Consider the following 13,239-nt stretch of genomic DNA (forward strand, 5'->3'; position numbering starts at 1 on the left):
GAGATAGAAAGCGGTTGCCAAAGAGGCAGAGGGAACGGGCCGGGGCCTGGGTGAGCAGGTGGGGACGCAGAGGGAAGGGCGTGGACTCTGCACATCGGGTTTGGTGGCAGGATGGCGAGCAAAGGCCACCAAGAAGCAGGTGGGCGAGGCAGTGACTCGCCGCAGGTCAAGGGACTGCTTTTCCCACCCTCGCCCGCCCAGCACCCGGAACGATGACTTATCCACGTGACAGTCTGATGATGGGCGGTGGCAGCACCGTGGGAAGGCAGCTGGAAGGAAGTCTGAGTTCAGAAACGTACAAGTTCCAACACACAGCTCTGGTGAGTGGCGGCGTGGGCTGCCGGGTGCCCGGGGCGGCAGGTCTCGGCCAGCGCCAGGATGCCAGGCACGCAGATCCCAGCAGACGCCCCCGCGGGAGCAGGTGGGAGGCGGAGGCTGACTCAGGCCCTGACTCAGCAGGGCCGCCGCTGGGGTGAGGAAGGGGTTCCGGAGAGACGGCCCTGCCCCGGGGCACCCTTTCCTGGGCCCGTTCCAGAGTGCCCCTCGGTCCCAGGGAAGGGTGGCTTCTTCCTCCCAGAGGTCCAAGCCATTTTCTGGGATGGTCCCATGGCCTCGGAGCTCGGAGCTCGCCCCGCTTGGGCTCTAAGGGGACTCCTTCACCGCGTCCACTGTGATCAAGCCAGGCCACGGTCACCCCAATGTCACTCACACGGCCACGTGTTTCACGTGTCCCTCCCTGGCTTCCTTCTTTCCGTGGGTTCACTGCAGGTCCGCTGGGCCCCAGGCCCCATGTGGGGCCCTGGGACACCGCACAAAAGGGGCAGACACCACCCTGCTCCCAGGAGTTCTGTTCAAAGCTGAGATTCCTGTGCCGGGACCGAGAGCTGGGGCAGGCCTCCCAAGACCTCGGTCAAGAGCAGAGGGGTGACTCGGGAAAGGGCGAGGGCGGGGCTTAGGAGGCAAAGCGGGAGGGGAGTGGAATGCACGGTCCAGCGCTCCAGGCCACGCGGTGGCCAAAGGCGGGGTGTGAATAGAGGACACCCAGAGTGGGGACTGTGCTTGGAAAGGTGGAGGCTGGGGAGTGGAATGGAGGCTGGGGGCATGAAGGTTGGCAGAGTGGAGGCTGGGGGGTGGAGTGGAGGCTGGGGGCCTGGAGGCTGGGGGGTGGAGTGGAGGCTGGGGGCCTGGAGGCTGGGGAGTGGAATGGAGGCTGGGGGAGTGGAGGCTGGCAGAGTGGAGGCTGGGGGGTGGAGTGGAGGCTGGGGGCCTGGAAGAGTGGAGGCTGGGGGGTCTTTGAGTTAAGGGTGAGGTTGGAGAGGTAGGGAGGCGTGGTGAGTGCCAGGCTGGCACCATGAAAGTGCGGCTTCACCCAGACCCCCACACAGAGGCAGGAAGAAGCTGACGGTTAGGGTCTGGAGGGACGTGCAGGGCAGCTGGACACAATAGAGGCCCCAAGGCAGCAGCTGTGTCTGGGTGCTGAGTCTCCCCTTCTCCCATGGCAGGGGTCCCTCCACCGCACACACCCCTAGCCAGTTCAGGATTGGCCCCGAGGTGTAGACACCCTCCTGGCTCAAGGTCACGGCCTCCCTGGGCTGGCCACATCCTGTGATGGATGCAGGCAGGAGTATAGGCCTGGCTGATTCCACCTGACTCAGGCCAGCTCTGGTGGCCCCGCTGGCCAGCTGTAGGGTTCCTTCAGGGTCAGGCCTCTGCCCAGGCCTGCACCCTTCCCTCTCGGCCACAGAGGTGACCCCCGGTCCTCCCTGAGATCCTGCTCCCTCAGCCTGCCTCAGAGCGGCCTCACGGGAGCCCACACCCGCCCCTTCTCAGTGGGCTAAGACCCTGGCAGGCAAGCAGCCCGCTCTGTGGGGAAAGGCAGGCAAGGGGTAAAGGGAACTCCACCTTCCCCCGTGGAGGCACAGATGAGGGGGTAGCCAGGGGCTTCTGCAGCCTGAGAGCGGCTATCTGGCCAGATCCCTGGCTCCCAGCCCCTCCCCCATCTCCCCACCACCAAAGCCCCGTTCCCCTAGGTACAGCCCTGCACCCCTGGGACGGCGAAGCCCCTGTAACTGAAATGCTGGTAGACACCCTTCTGTGAGCTCCTGGTTCCCTCTGCATCTTCCCAGAGCTGGCCCTGAAGCCCCCGTTAGTGCCTGGGAGCCTGGCTCCCTTGGGAGGGGACCCCAGGAGATGCGAGCAGGGTGTTGGAAAGCGTGACAGGGAGGAGACACAGCTAACACAGCGGGTGGCATCAAGCAAGCACCCTGAGGCCCTCGGGGAGGGCTGGGGGCTGAGCAGAGCGTGGCTTGGTGACCCCGACCGAGGGGCAGTCTGCCACCGTGGGGTTTGCCCGGCTCGGGGCCAGAGACGGCGGCAGCGGCGGCATCTGTCCACGCTCTGCGGGGGGTGCCCCTCTGGGCTGGGGGTCCACTGCTGTGGCGTCACCCACCCCCTCGTCTCCTGGCTCCTCATCCAGAGCTGGAGGGAATCCCTAGTCCTTCGACCAAGGAGCTCGTGCTGTCCTGTCTCCGGAGAGCCTGGGCCAGGGAACCGCCTGCTGGGGGGGGGGGCTGTCCCCCACCCTTGCTGCCGCCCCTGCCCCGCCCCCAGCCCCAGCCCGCTCCCCCGGGGCCCAAAGAGGGGGCTGTGGGCTGGCAGCTCGGCCCCGACTGGCCTGGTCTAAACCGATGTTCCGCCAGCCAGGCCCGGTTGGCTGCCATGGGCGCCTCACAGCCAGTCTTTGTCCCTTTGGTCACAGGCGCCGCACGCTCCGTGCCCAGCTTGTTTTTCCCAGGCCAGGCTGGGCAGGCAGAAGCCCTGAAGCCATGGAAACGACACAGACCACCTGTCCCGCCCCGGCTCTGCTCTGCCCAGTGGCTTTCTTCGTCTCTGCAGACCTCCTGGCGTGCTGGCCCTGCCCCAGCTGGGCTCCGGGCAGAACGGCCCTCCCCGGCCTGGCCCCCGCCCACCCGGGACCGCCGCTGGGCTGGCGCAGAGAAAGCTCTGGGGTCCCTCGCTGCTCCCAGCACTCGTCAGATGCAGGCTCTGAGGACCGGGCTTCTCGGTCCTCGGCCCCTTCCCTCCTCCTCCAGCCCAGGAGGGAGGCCAGCTCCGAAGTGCTCTTTGATCAGAGCTGCCCCCGAGATGAAGCGGGCTACCTTGAAAGGTGGTGACCTCCCCGTCACGTGAGACATGCAAGAGTAGAGCCCTGAAGCTGCTGTAAGGGAATCCTGGGTCTGTGTGGGGAAAATGAACTGACTGAATGAATGAGTGTGGGATGAGTCCCTTCTCTCATGAATTCACACTCACTCATTCAGGAAACCCCAGTGAGGCCCACCCCGGGGCCAGTTGCTGAGCAGGTGATGCGGCGATGGAATCTTGGTCCCTCCCTTCGTGGGGGCAGCGTCATGTGGGTGAGAGGATCTGGGGGAGACGTGCTCTGCCCCCAGTCGGACAGCCTGGGAGCCCAGGGGCACCACAGAGATTGAGGTCAGGGCCCTGGCTCTGCGTGGGGGACAAACATGCCACATGGAAGCTGGTGACCCCCCCGGGGTTTCTGGGTCCACGGTCACCCAAGTTGCCAAGACCCTGGGAGTTCCAAGGAGGGGAGGCCCTTTTCCAGATTTTGGGAGTCACTCAGGAACAGCTCTGTGGATGAGGCTGCCGTGAGGCTGGACTTTAGTCAGGTGTTCGGTGAGCTTCCCCAGGCCCTGGTTACACACCAGGCTGGGCCGAGGGATGCCACGAGCACTTGGGGAGAATCTGTTCCAGGACCAGATTCTGGGGTGAGGACAACCTTGCTTCCTGGGGCCATGTGGCTGGCTTGGAGGGTCGTGTTCTGAGCTTCTCACCTGTTCTAGTCAGCTAGGGCTGTGTAACAAAGCCCCCCAACACAGCGACCCACATGAAGCTGCAGCTGTTTTATTCTGCTCCTGCGTGCTGTGGGTCGGATCTTCCAAAAGGGCGCAGTGGGGACAGCTCTGCTCTGCGATGCCTGGTGCTTGGGCCAGGACAACTCGAAGGCTGGAACAGGCACCCCACACATGTCCAGGGAGCCCGGGCTTCCCTGCAGCATGGAGACCTCAGGGCAGCTGAACGGCCTTCGGACGTGTGACTCAGGACTCCAGGGTGGCAGCTCTGTGGCCTTTCCTGACTCAGCCTTGGAAGTTACCCAGCAGCGTTGCTGCCACGCTTTGCCGCTTGAACGAGTCAGGGGCCTGCCCAGATTCAAGAGAGGACGTAGACCCTGCCTCTCAACGGGAGAAGGCGCATCAGGGACTTTGCAGTTTGTATTTCAAACTGCTGAACTGCTGCCTAGTCGCAGCCTCCAGCTCCTTCCTCTTCTCTTTGAAAACTCTATCATCTGCCAGGGCTGCACTTCAATCCCCCGCCAGAAAACCCTCCTGCTCACTCCTCTCCCCAGTAGCACTTTCGTAGCTCTTGGTTATGTGATCTCTTTCTAACGCACAACAAGGACAGCTGTGAGCATGAAGCCCCTTGCTTTGCCCACGTGTCCACAGGTGTATGTTTTTTTGGTTCTCAGAGCAACCCTGGGAGACGTGTCATTGGAGGGGGCATCTCAGCTGGGGTTTTGCAGGATGAGTAGGAGTTCTTCAGACAGAGTCTGAAAGAAGCTGTGGTGAGCTGGGGCACCTGCACGGTCAGGTGTGGCCGGAGGACAGTTTCCCTTAGCCTGGGGCAAGGAGCTTTGAGCAGAGACATGCGCCAAAGAGAACTGTGTCTTAGGAGGACTCTTCTGGCCCCAGAGTGTGAGGACCAGAAGCTGGCCCAGGAGGCGGTGGTACTGGTGCCGGCCCATAGGCTTCTGACAAGAGCCTGTCTGCCTGCGCCTCCAGTCCTCTGTTCTGTGTAGTTTCTGGAGTCCTTCCAAGCCTTCTCTGGGGTAGGCAGACACATGGTCAGCCCATTTCACAGGTGAGAAAACAGGCTCTGAGAGGTTTCTCTGGGATCTTGGCTGGGTGGGAGGGCTCAGAGCAGGGCCAGGGGCTCCTGTGGTCTGCCCCCCACCCCCATCCCTTGGGACCTGCCTCAGGTGGGGCAGGAAGCCCTTCCCTCTGTCCCCAGCACCCCACTGCCCTCGCCCTCCCCCACCCCCCTCGGTTCTGACCACATGGCCCAGAAAGGCCCAATCAGAGCCAGCTGCAGGCAGCCAGGCCTCTGGTTTAGATCAGCAGGTAGCAGGGAGCATGCTCACGTGCTCACTCATGCCCCGTTCTCCCAGTGGCCACAGGAAGGGGAGGGGTGCTGGGCTGGAGGGAAACTGAGGCCCGGAAATGGAGAGGGCTTGGCTTCTGCTTCTAGCCCGGGCCCGGCCAGCCGTTCGGATCTGGCTCTCAGAAGCCATCCTCTGGTCGCTGGGGAGCCAGCCCGCCAGGGCCCGTGCCCTGCTGCCTGCCTGCTCCAGCCTAGCCCGGTCGCCCCGAAAAGCTGACAAAAGCCAGCTGCCCTCCCAGGGGTCGCTCGGCAGGCAGACACCCGGAGGCGTGATGCCTGCCCTGCTCTGGCACGGGCGGGAGGCTGCCAGGGGGGCCCTTGGAAATCTCCTTCCACTCCCACTCCCAGGGGCTCTGCAGCTCTTTCCGGAATGGCTTCCCGATGAGGTAATGCCGCTTGGAACGAGGGAGGAGGCCACGGGAAACGCTGCTGGCCTGGCCCCAGTTCGCCTGGAAGGTGGCTGCTCGCGGCCTCCGGGCCTGCCCGCCCTGAGCTGCCAAGCAGGGAGAGGACGCTGGGCCCGGGAGCTTGGCAGCTCGCTCTGGGGCACCAGGGGGGACCTCAGGCATCCACCCATCTCCTGGCCCCGACCGTGTGGCCCCCAGACCCAGCCTTGGCCGCATCCTCACTCTGAGCCTGGATCCCTGGGCCCAGGGCTGGGTGGGAGTGGATGCTGGGCCGTGAGGGAGGCCCCGCAGGGCCGTCGGCTCCGGGAACCGCTCTGCTTGCTCGCTCCGACCTGCCAAGCTGCTTATTCCTGGAACACGAATCTTTTCCGGCCACAGAGCTGAGAGCTCGAGGCCGCCCGCCTTCCTGTGCCGGGGCCAGACGGAAACGCCAGGCTGGCGGCTGCGGAGCACAGGGTGGCTAGGGCTGTCCGCCTGCGACCCCCTCAGGCCGCCTCTGGCCCCCTGCGAGGCCGGGGCCCCCTTCCCTAGAAAGCCTGGCACCTCTCCCTTCCTGGGGCTCTCATCAGGCTCCCCTGCAGGTGGAACCTGCCCAGGGGGAGCCAGAGAGAGATGGGAACAGAGCAGGGAAGTGGCCCAAGGAGCGACTCACCTCCCTCCCCCCGGCCCTGCGCTGCTGGGTGGCAGAGGCCACAGGAGCCAGCAGGACCCAGCAGCCCTGGGACCTCCCAGGGGGCGGAAGGCACTAAGGTGTGAAATTGCCCTGGCACAGCAGCCCCGCGAGGCCTCATCGCGTCCTCCCTGGGACCTGGGAGCCAGAGAAGGGTCACGTCCTCAGAGGGTGGGCCCGGTAGGAGGCCACGGGATGCTGGTGGTTGTGCCCAGGGAGCAGGGCAGGCCTTGGCTTCTGCAGGCCCGGCTGGCTCCTGGCTGGGCCTCCATTTCCCCATCTGCAGACTGGAGGCGGTGGGGGGTGGGGCTCAGCAGGCCGCCAGGAGCCCCCCAGGCCTGACGGCCCAGGACCAGGACCGCAGCTGTGTGGGGGAAGCCTCTCTCTGGGCCTCGCCTTGAATTTCCGGGTTGGAAGAGACCCAGAGATGGCAGGGCAGCGCCCCATGCACAGAGGAAGGCCTGGCAGGCCCGGGTCGTGCGGGAGTTAGCCACCGGGCCAGGATCCTAGCCCAGACCCCTCTGCTGGCCCCGAGTGACCCAGCTGGGCCTCCTAGGGCTCCCACCCGCTTTCCCTGCACAAAGCACCAGCCCCTGTGCTGGGAGGGCCACCTCCAGCTCCCCGGGTTGGAACTGCTCCCCTCTGCTGCCCTCTGGTGGCTGAAGGGACACATGGCGGCCCAATCCCCAAATCCCTGGCACTGCGGGGCCAGGCACAGGACAGACCCAGGGACACCCACAAAATTTTGTGGGTACCCACAAGCCGGCGCGCCCACAGAGACACAGGTGCCCTCACTCGGAGCCCTGCTAAGAGCATCACCTGTGTTATCAACCACCTCGGTTATTTCACTGCTTCTTCCTATTTTCCCATGGACCCGGCTTTTTTGAGAGTCCCCTTTGCAGATGGAGACTCTAAGGTTCTGGGAGTCAGGGGGCCCGATGGGTGGGCCCTGTGGCTGGTGATGGTTGCCATCGGACACCTGGAGTGGAAAAGCGCCCCCCACCCCAATCAGCAGCCACGGGGCCTTGAGGCTGGGGGAGGGGGGAGGGGAGGGGAGGCTGGGCTCACGGTTCTATGGGGGTGGGATGCCCTGATAGAGGAAGAGAAGGGCCCGGGTCATGGGAACAGGAAGGTGTGTGTCTGGGACGCTCTCCCAGGGCTCCGGGTGCAGGGCCAGGAGTGTGGTGGTGCCACCATCCTGAGGCCTCCAGCCTTGGGGGCCAAGGGGAGACACGTCCCACAACCACACCTGGAGTCCCCAGAGCCATCAGCATCATCTGCTCTGGCTTTTAGCCTCCAGGGCCAGGCTCTGCACTCACTGAGTCCCCGCCCCGGGTCAGCTCTCAGCCCAGGGGCTGCACGCCCCTCCCCCAGGCCTGTCCTGGTCACCCAGGGCTTTCGTGGGGGAGGGAGATGCGCTCAGAGAGGTCCAGAAACCTGCCTGAGGCCACGTGGTGGCTGTAGCGGTGGGCTCTGTAAGGCCTGCATTTCTTTCTTTCTTTCTTTTTTTTTTTTAAGCTTTTTAGGGCCGCACCTGCCGCGTATGGAGGTTCCCAGGCTAGGGGTCGAATCTGAGCTTCAGCTGCCAGCCTACACCATGGCCGCAGCAATGCAGGATCTGAGCCTCATCTGCGACCTACACTACAGCTCACAGCAATGCCGGATCCTTAACCCACAGAGCAAGGACAGGGATCGAACCTGCAACCTGCAACCTGAGGTTGTTTTCACTGCGCCGTGACGGAACGCCTTTCAATTTTTTTCTTTTTTTTTAAGGCCCACCTTTCTGAGAGCATCATCAGGATGGGAGCTGGGAGGGCTGATGGGTCAGCAGCTAGGACGGTGCTGGGGGCCCCCCTCTCTTCAGGGCCTTGCTCACGGGGGCGCCCCTCTGCCTGATAACGTCTAACATCCTTATTGGGCTCTTCAGCCAGATTCCAGGCCTGCCCACCCCCGGTTCCCGGGCCCTGCCTGGACCCCGTGACAGTGAGCATGATGCTGGCGCCAGGCTGGGCACAAGACAGGGACCCAGCAGGGCCAGATGGTTTCAGGGTGGGAAGAGCCATCATCCACTGAGCCCAAGAGTCAACTTTGGCCCCTGGGGAAGCTGAGGCCCAGGTAGAGGAAGGGCTTGACCAGGCCCAGGATGGGTGGGACCAGAGTCGGGGTCCAGGGGGTTCCCATCACTGGCCCCATGTCTGCGGAACGGAGTCCCAGGGGCACAGTGGGGGCAGAGGACAGGTGGCATCTCCCAAGCCCCCACTCCTGCCGCCCCATCTCCCCAAGTTTTGCACAGGAACAGGAAGCGGGAACATGCCCCACTGGGCCCATGTGACTGGGGACGTGGGCTGGTGTGAGGTTTGGCCTGACCCCAGTAGGGGCAGGAAGGGGAGGCGGAGGTCCGGCCCAGAGGGTCTTGCTTCCTCCAGGCCCTGCCTCTCTGGCTGTGTGTCACTGGGCAGCTTATTCAACCTCTCTGTGCCATGGGGGGTAATGACAGTACTCACGTCACAAAGCGCAGGGAACAAACAACACATAGAAGATGCTACCGCACCCGGGGCAAGTGACCCTGAGCTGAGCTCAGGTGATGTTTTTGCTGAATGGATCTGGGCCGGGGATTTAGAAGGGAACGAGAGGTGGCCCCGCTCCTGGGGTCTCTGAGTCTGAAGACAGAAACTTTTTTTTTTTTGGTCCTTCTCAGGGCTGCACCTGCAGCATATGGAGGTTCCCAGGCTAGGGGTTGAATTGGAGCTGCAGCTGCCAGCCCACCCCACAGCCACAGCCACACCAGATCCTTAATGCCCTGAGCGAGGCCAGCGGTTGAACCCGCATCTTCATGGATCCTCATCAGGTTCTTCACCCGCTGAGCCACCGCGGGAACTCCTGGAGGCAGGAAATGGGCTGACATCACCCTCCAGGCGGCCTGGGGCAGGAGAGGGGGCCACAAGGACGGTGGGAGAGGCTGGCCCGGCCTTGAGGAGGCGGAGCAGCTACCCAGGCAGAGGGGCTGGGGCGGGGGTGCAGGAGGCTGGGGGCGCAGGGACAGGTCAGGGAGGCAGGCCCTAGAAGGTCTGAGTTTGCGCCGTGAGTGGCCCTCTGGCCAATGGCTGGAAAAGCCACCTGTCCATCCTTGTGACGATGGCCATATTGTCCCTGTGGGCCAGGCCGAGGTGAGCTCTGCCATGGGGCCTGGTACAGACAGGAGGCACCCGGCTCCCATCACCCCTGAGGGCAGCGTCTCCCTTCCGAGGTCCAGGCCGGGGGTGCCGAGACCTTATTATCTGGGGTTGAATGGAAACTGGTCTCTCCAGGATGCCACAAGGGTGGGTTCTCATGCTGTGCCCTTGGGCACCAGGGAGTGGGTCCCTGAATTCCAGGGACATGAGGAAAGATGACAGTGAGGGTGCCCCTGCCTCCCAGGCCACAGCTGGAACGCACCCCACCTTCCAAGTTCAAGTTCAAGCTTCTCCGCCTCCCACAAAGGCACCACCCTGGCTCCGCGCGGGGTCGGCCCAGCCCTGCACGGCCTCCCGGGGCCTCCCTGACCTGCCCTCGTCCTCCGTCTGTCCACCGCCTGAGCCGGCTTCTTAGAGTCCCCTGTGAGCCCTGGTTGGGCCCGGTCATGGCTCCCCCCGCTTAGAAAGACCTCACAGTGCCCCTCAAGACTCCCCCAGCCTGGGCCCCACCCTGCACCCCAATTCCGTGGCCTTTGACACCCACTGCCTCCTTTGCCGTGTGACACAAGGGAGTGTTTGCGTCCATTCTGTAGACCAGCGCGGCTCAGAAGGTTTCAGGGCAAGAGGGGCAGACCCGGGTATGGAGGGCAGGGGATGAACCCCCATTGGGGCAGCCAACCCTCACTTCCTCCCACTGTCCAGCAGACAGGGGCACCTGCTGGGGGACCCAGAAGCTGGGAAAGGGGGGTTGGGGTGGGGGGGACACAGCTCCCTCTTGGCTTTGAGTGGCCTCCAGCCTGCGGGGGCGGCCAGGCTGCAGGGGGCCTGGACACGTGACGGTGGCTGTGTACTCAGCTGTTTGAGCTGGCGCCGGGTCCCCCCCCTCCACCGGGGGCCTGGCCTTTCTGGAGTTAAAGCCCTCAGCCCTGTCCCCACCATTGGGCAGGGACCTGCTCAAAGCAGGATGTCTCCGTGGGAGGCTCGTGGGCCAAGCCAGCGAGAGGAGGCCTGGCCCTTGGCCTGGGCCCCGTGGGGCCCGCGGGATCAGGGGCCACCCTCTCGGAGCAGGAGCACGCTCCCCGGGGCTTCTGTGGGATGAGGTCCCTGTGAGCAGGAGGCAGAGAGCATGCTTGGTTTGGGGCATTTGAGGAGCATCTAAGAGCACTGGGGACAAGCTGCCGGGCATAGGCAGTTCCCTGGGGCTGGTGGCAGAGGGGCGAGGAATGGTGTGTGTCCCCAGCCTGGGGCGGCCTGTGGGAGAGGCCCGAGGGCCTCCTGCCAGCACTCAGGGTGCCCGGAGACGTGTCCCTCTGTCCAGCTCGGTCTGCTCCGGGCAGCTGGAGCCAGTGGCGAGCGGGGTCCGCAAAGGCAAAAGGAAAGCGGGCAGCAAAGTGCCCAGAGAAGGGAGACTGTGGATCTGGAAGGTCCCTCGTCAGGGGTGGGGGTGGGAGCGGCCACATACTTTCCTGCCACAGACGCACTTTGCCACCTGCTGCCAAACGAAAGGACGGTGTTTTTTGGAGCCTTGTGGTGCTCTCCCACTGCGGCTCCGATTCCCCTGCCCCCGGGCCTGGCCTGTGTGGGTAGAAGGTGTGGGGGGCACCGGGTGAGTTCAGGGACTGGGCTATGATGCCCGAGCCTCTGCCTGGCTCCTTGGGCGCTGGCTCCAGGGCCCAGCGGAGGAGGGGCAGCTGTGTGGAGGGGTAACAGCCCACAGCCGGCACCCCGTGAGCCAGGCACCTGCAAAAAATTCCAGATCCCAGCCCCTGGGCCACCTCCAGCGAGGAGTTCCGTGTGTCTGATTCGAACCCTGGGCCCCGGGAGTCCCTGAGGGTAATAAATGGCCATGAGAAGCCTCTGTCTTTCGGGGGGACATGTCAGCAGCTAACCAGCACCTGGAACAAAGGTCACAGGTTGGCCCTGGCATCTTTGCGAGGTCCCTTGGACCGCAGTGCTGAACTGCCACCTTCTCTCCCAGTGACACCTTCTGACCTGCAGGGAGCAGGCCCTGGCCTGGGCAGTGGCCGGGGGTGGGATGGGGGGACCGAGGTGGCAGCGCCCCGGGGTCAGGCAAGTCCTCCAGCCCGGGCCCAGCATCCAAGGCACCCCGCTGGGATGATGGGGCGACGAGGCCACAGCCCAGGGCTCACAGGATCAGGGGGTCGCCAGAGAAGAGCGAGCACACAGGGCTACGGGCTGAAATCAGCGTCCGAAGCTGCAGGACTGCATCCCAGAGACACTCAGACCTGCCCGAGCATGCGGGAGGACTCGCCTCTCTCCTTTGCCTCCCTGTTTATGCGGTGGGGGGAGTGACGGGTGCTGGACTGGGCTACCGTCAGGTGCATCAAGGTACACGGACCAGCAAGGCTGTGGGCCTGGCAGGGGCCACCACACCCCAGCAGCCTGACCTTTCACCCAGAAGCCCCAAAGCCTAGGCCAGGTCTGGCCCAAGTGGTTGCTCAGAACGTGTATAGGACGGAAGGAAAGTCACACAGACCCTGAGTCCCATGACACCAGGAGGGAGTCCTGGATTAAGACCTGACACCCTGGAGTTCCCGTCATGGCGCAGTGGTTAACGAATCCGACTAGGAACCATGAGGTTGCGGGTTTAGTCCCTGCCCTTGCTCAGTGGGTTAACGATCTGGCGTTGCCTTGAGCTGTGGTGTAGGTCGCAGACACGGCTCGGATCCTGCGTTGCTGTGGCTCTGGCATAGGCTGGCAGCTACAGCTCCGATTCGACCCCTAGCCTGGGAACCTCCATATGCCGCAGGAGCAGCCCAAGAAATGGCAAAAAGACAAAAACAAACAAACAAAAAAATCTGACACCCTCTGACTCTAAGCATAGAGGAGTTACTTGCATAAATTGCCACTTTCCCTTTTTGCCTTGGCTGCTGGGGAGCTTTGAACGAAAGCTGCGAGCTCATCCCTGGCTCCACTTGGAACCTCCTTCCTGCCCTTGCCTTCCCTTCTTTCACCTCCACATTTAATGCCATGTCCTGTGGCATCTCTGTTGTACCCCCAATCCCTTCTGGGCAAGTGACCCCTGATTCCCTCCTTTGGGCTTCTCAGCCCCACAGCCCTTTAGATGTCCCCACCCCTCAATGATATGGAATTCTGTCCTTGGGAAACAGGCCAGCAGGGCCTGGGATGCTCACGCCCTTGGCTTGGGCCCAAATCCCTGCTCCTCATCTCATGGCGGTGTCAAGGCTCCCCTCTCATGGGCGGTGTCAAGGCTGCCCCTCCACCCATGGGCTTGTTGCCTTGGAGGTCAGAGCATCGTGAGAGGCTGCAGGATGGAAGACCCAGCACGCAGCACAGGGGCGGCGGCCGGTGTCACTTCTGTTTCTCCTCCTGATCTGATTCTTGGCCTGGTCCCCAGGCTTCTGAGCGCAGAAGGCAGGAAGCGCATGGCAAAAGTACTCACGCACCCCCACTGCTAAGCTTTCGCCTCTTTTCAGAGACAGTGCCCTGCAGGCACCCCAGGCTTCTGTCCCAAGGAAGTCAGTCTAGGCAGGAGGCAGGATGATGGAAAAAGTCTGGGGGCTGTGAGAGCCTTGGGGGGAAAGAGGTGCATCAGGAGAGGCTGCCTGGAGGAGGGGGCCTCTTGGCCCTTGCAGCTGCAGCCCAGGGTGCGTGCCATGGGGACCAGGGGACACTACGTGTTCCCAGGTCTGACCTCTGCACTGGCCCACCCACCAGCCCCTGCGCTTGGTGTCTAAGGTCCAAGGTCCCTTGGGCCCAGAGCTGGGTACCT

The 13,239-nt window shown here is 63.7% G+C and overlaps 1 long non-coding RNA gene across 1 annotated transcript; it reads left to right on the forward strand.

Annotated features, from left to right (window-relative positions):
- The first annotated feature begins 248 nt into the window (after positions 1-248).
- On the forward strand, positions 249-3,267 carry LOC125131639 (uncharacterized). Its single transcript, XR_007135997.1, has 2 exons — positions 249-320; positions 2,759-3,267. It is a non-coding gene; the product is annotated as an uncharacterized LOC125131639 (long non-coding RNA).
- Positions 3,268-13,239: the final 9,972 nt, after the last annotated feature.

Source organism: Phacochoerus africanus, chromosome 7 (assembly GCF_016906955.1).
Source record: "Phacochoerus africanus isolate WHEZ1 chromosome 7, ROS_Pafr_v1, whole genome shotgun sequence".
Taxonomy (NCBI): Eukaryota; Metazoa; Chordata; class Mammalia; order Artiodactyla; family Suidae; genus Phacochoerus; species Phacochoerus africanus.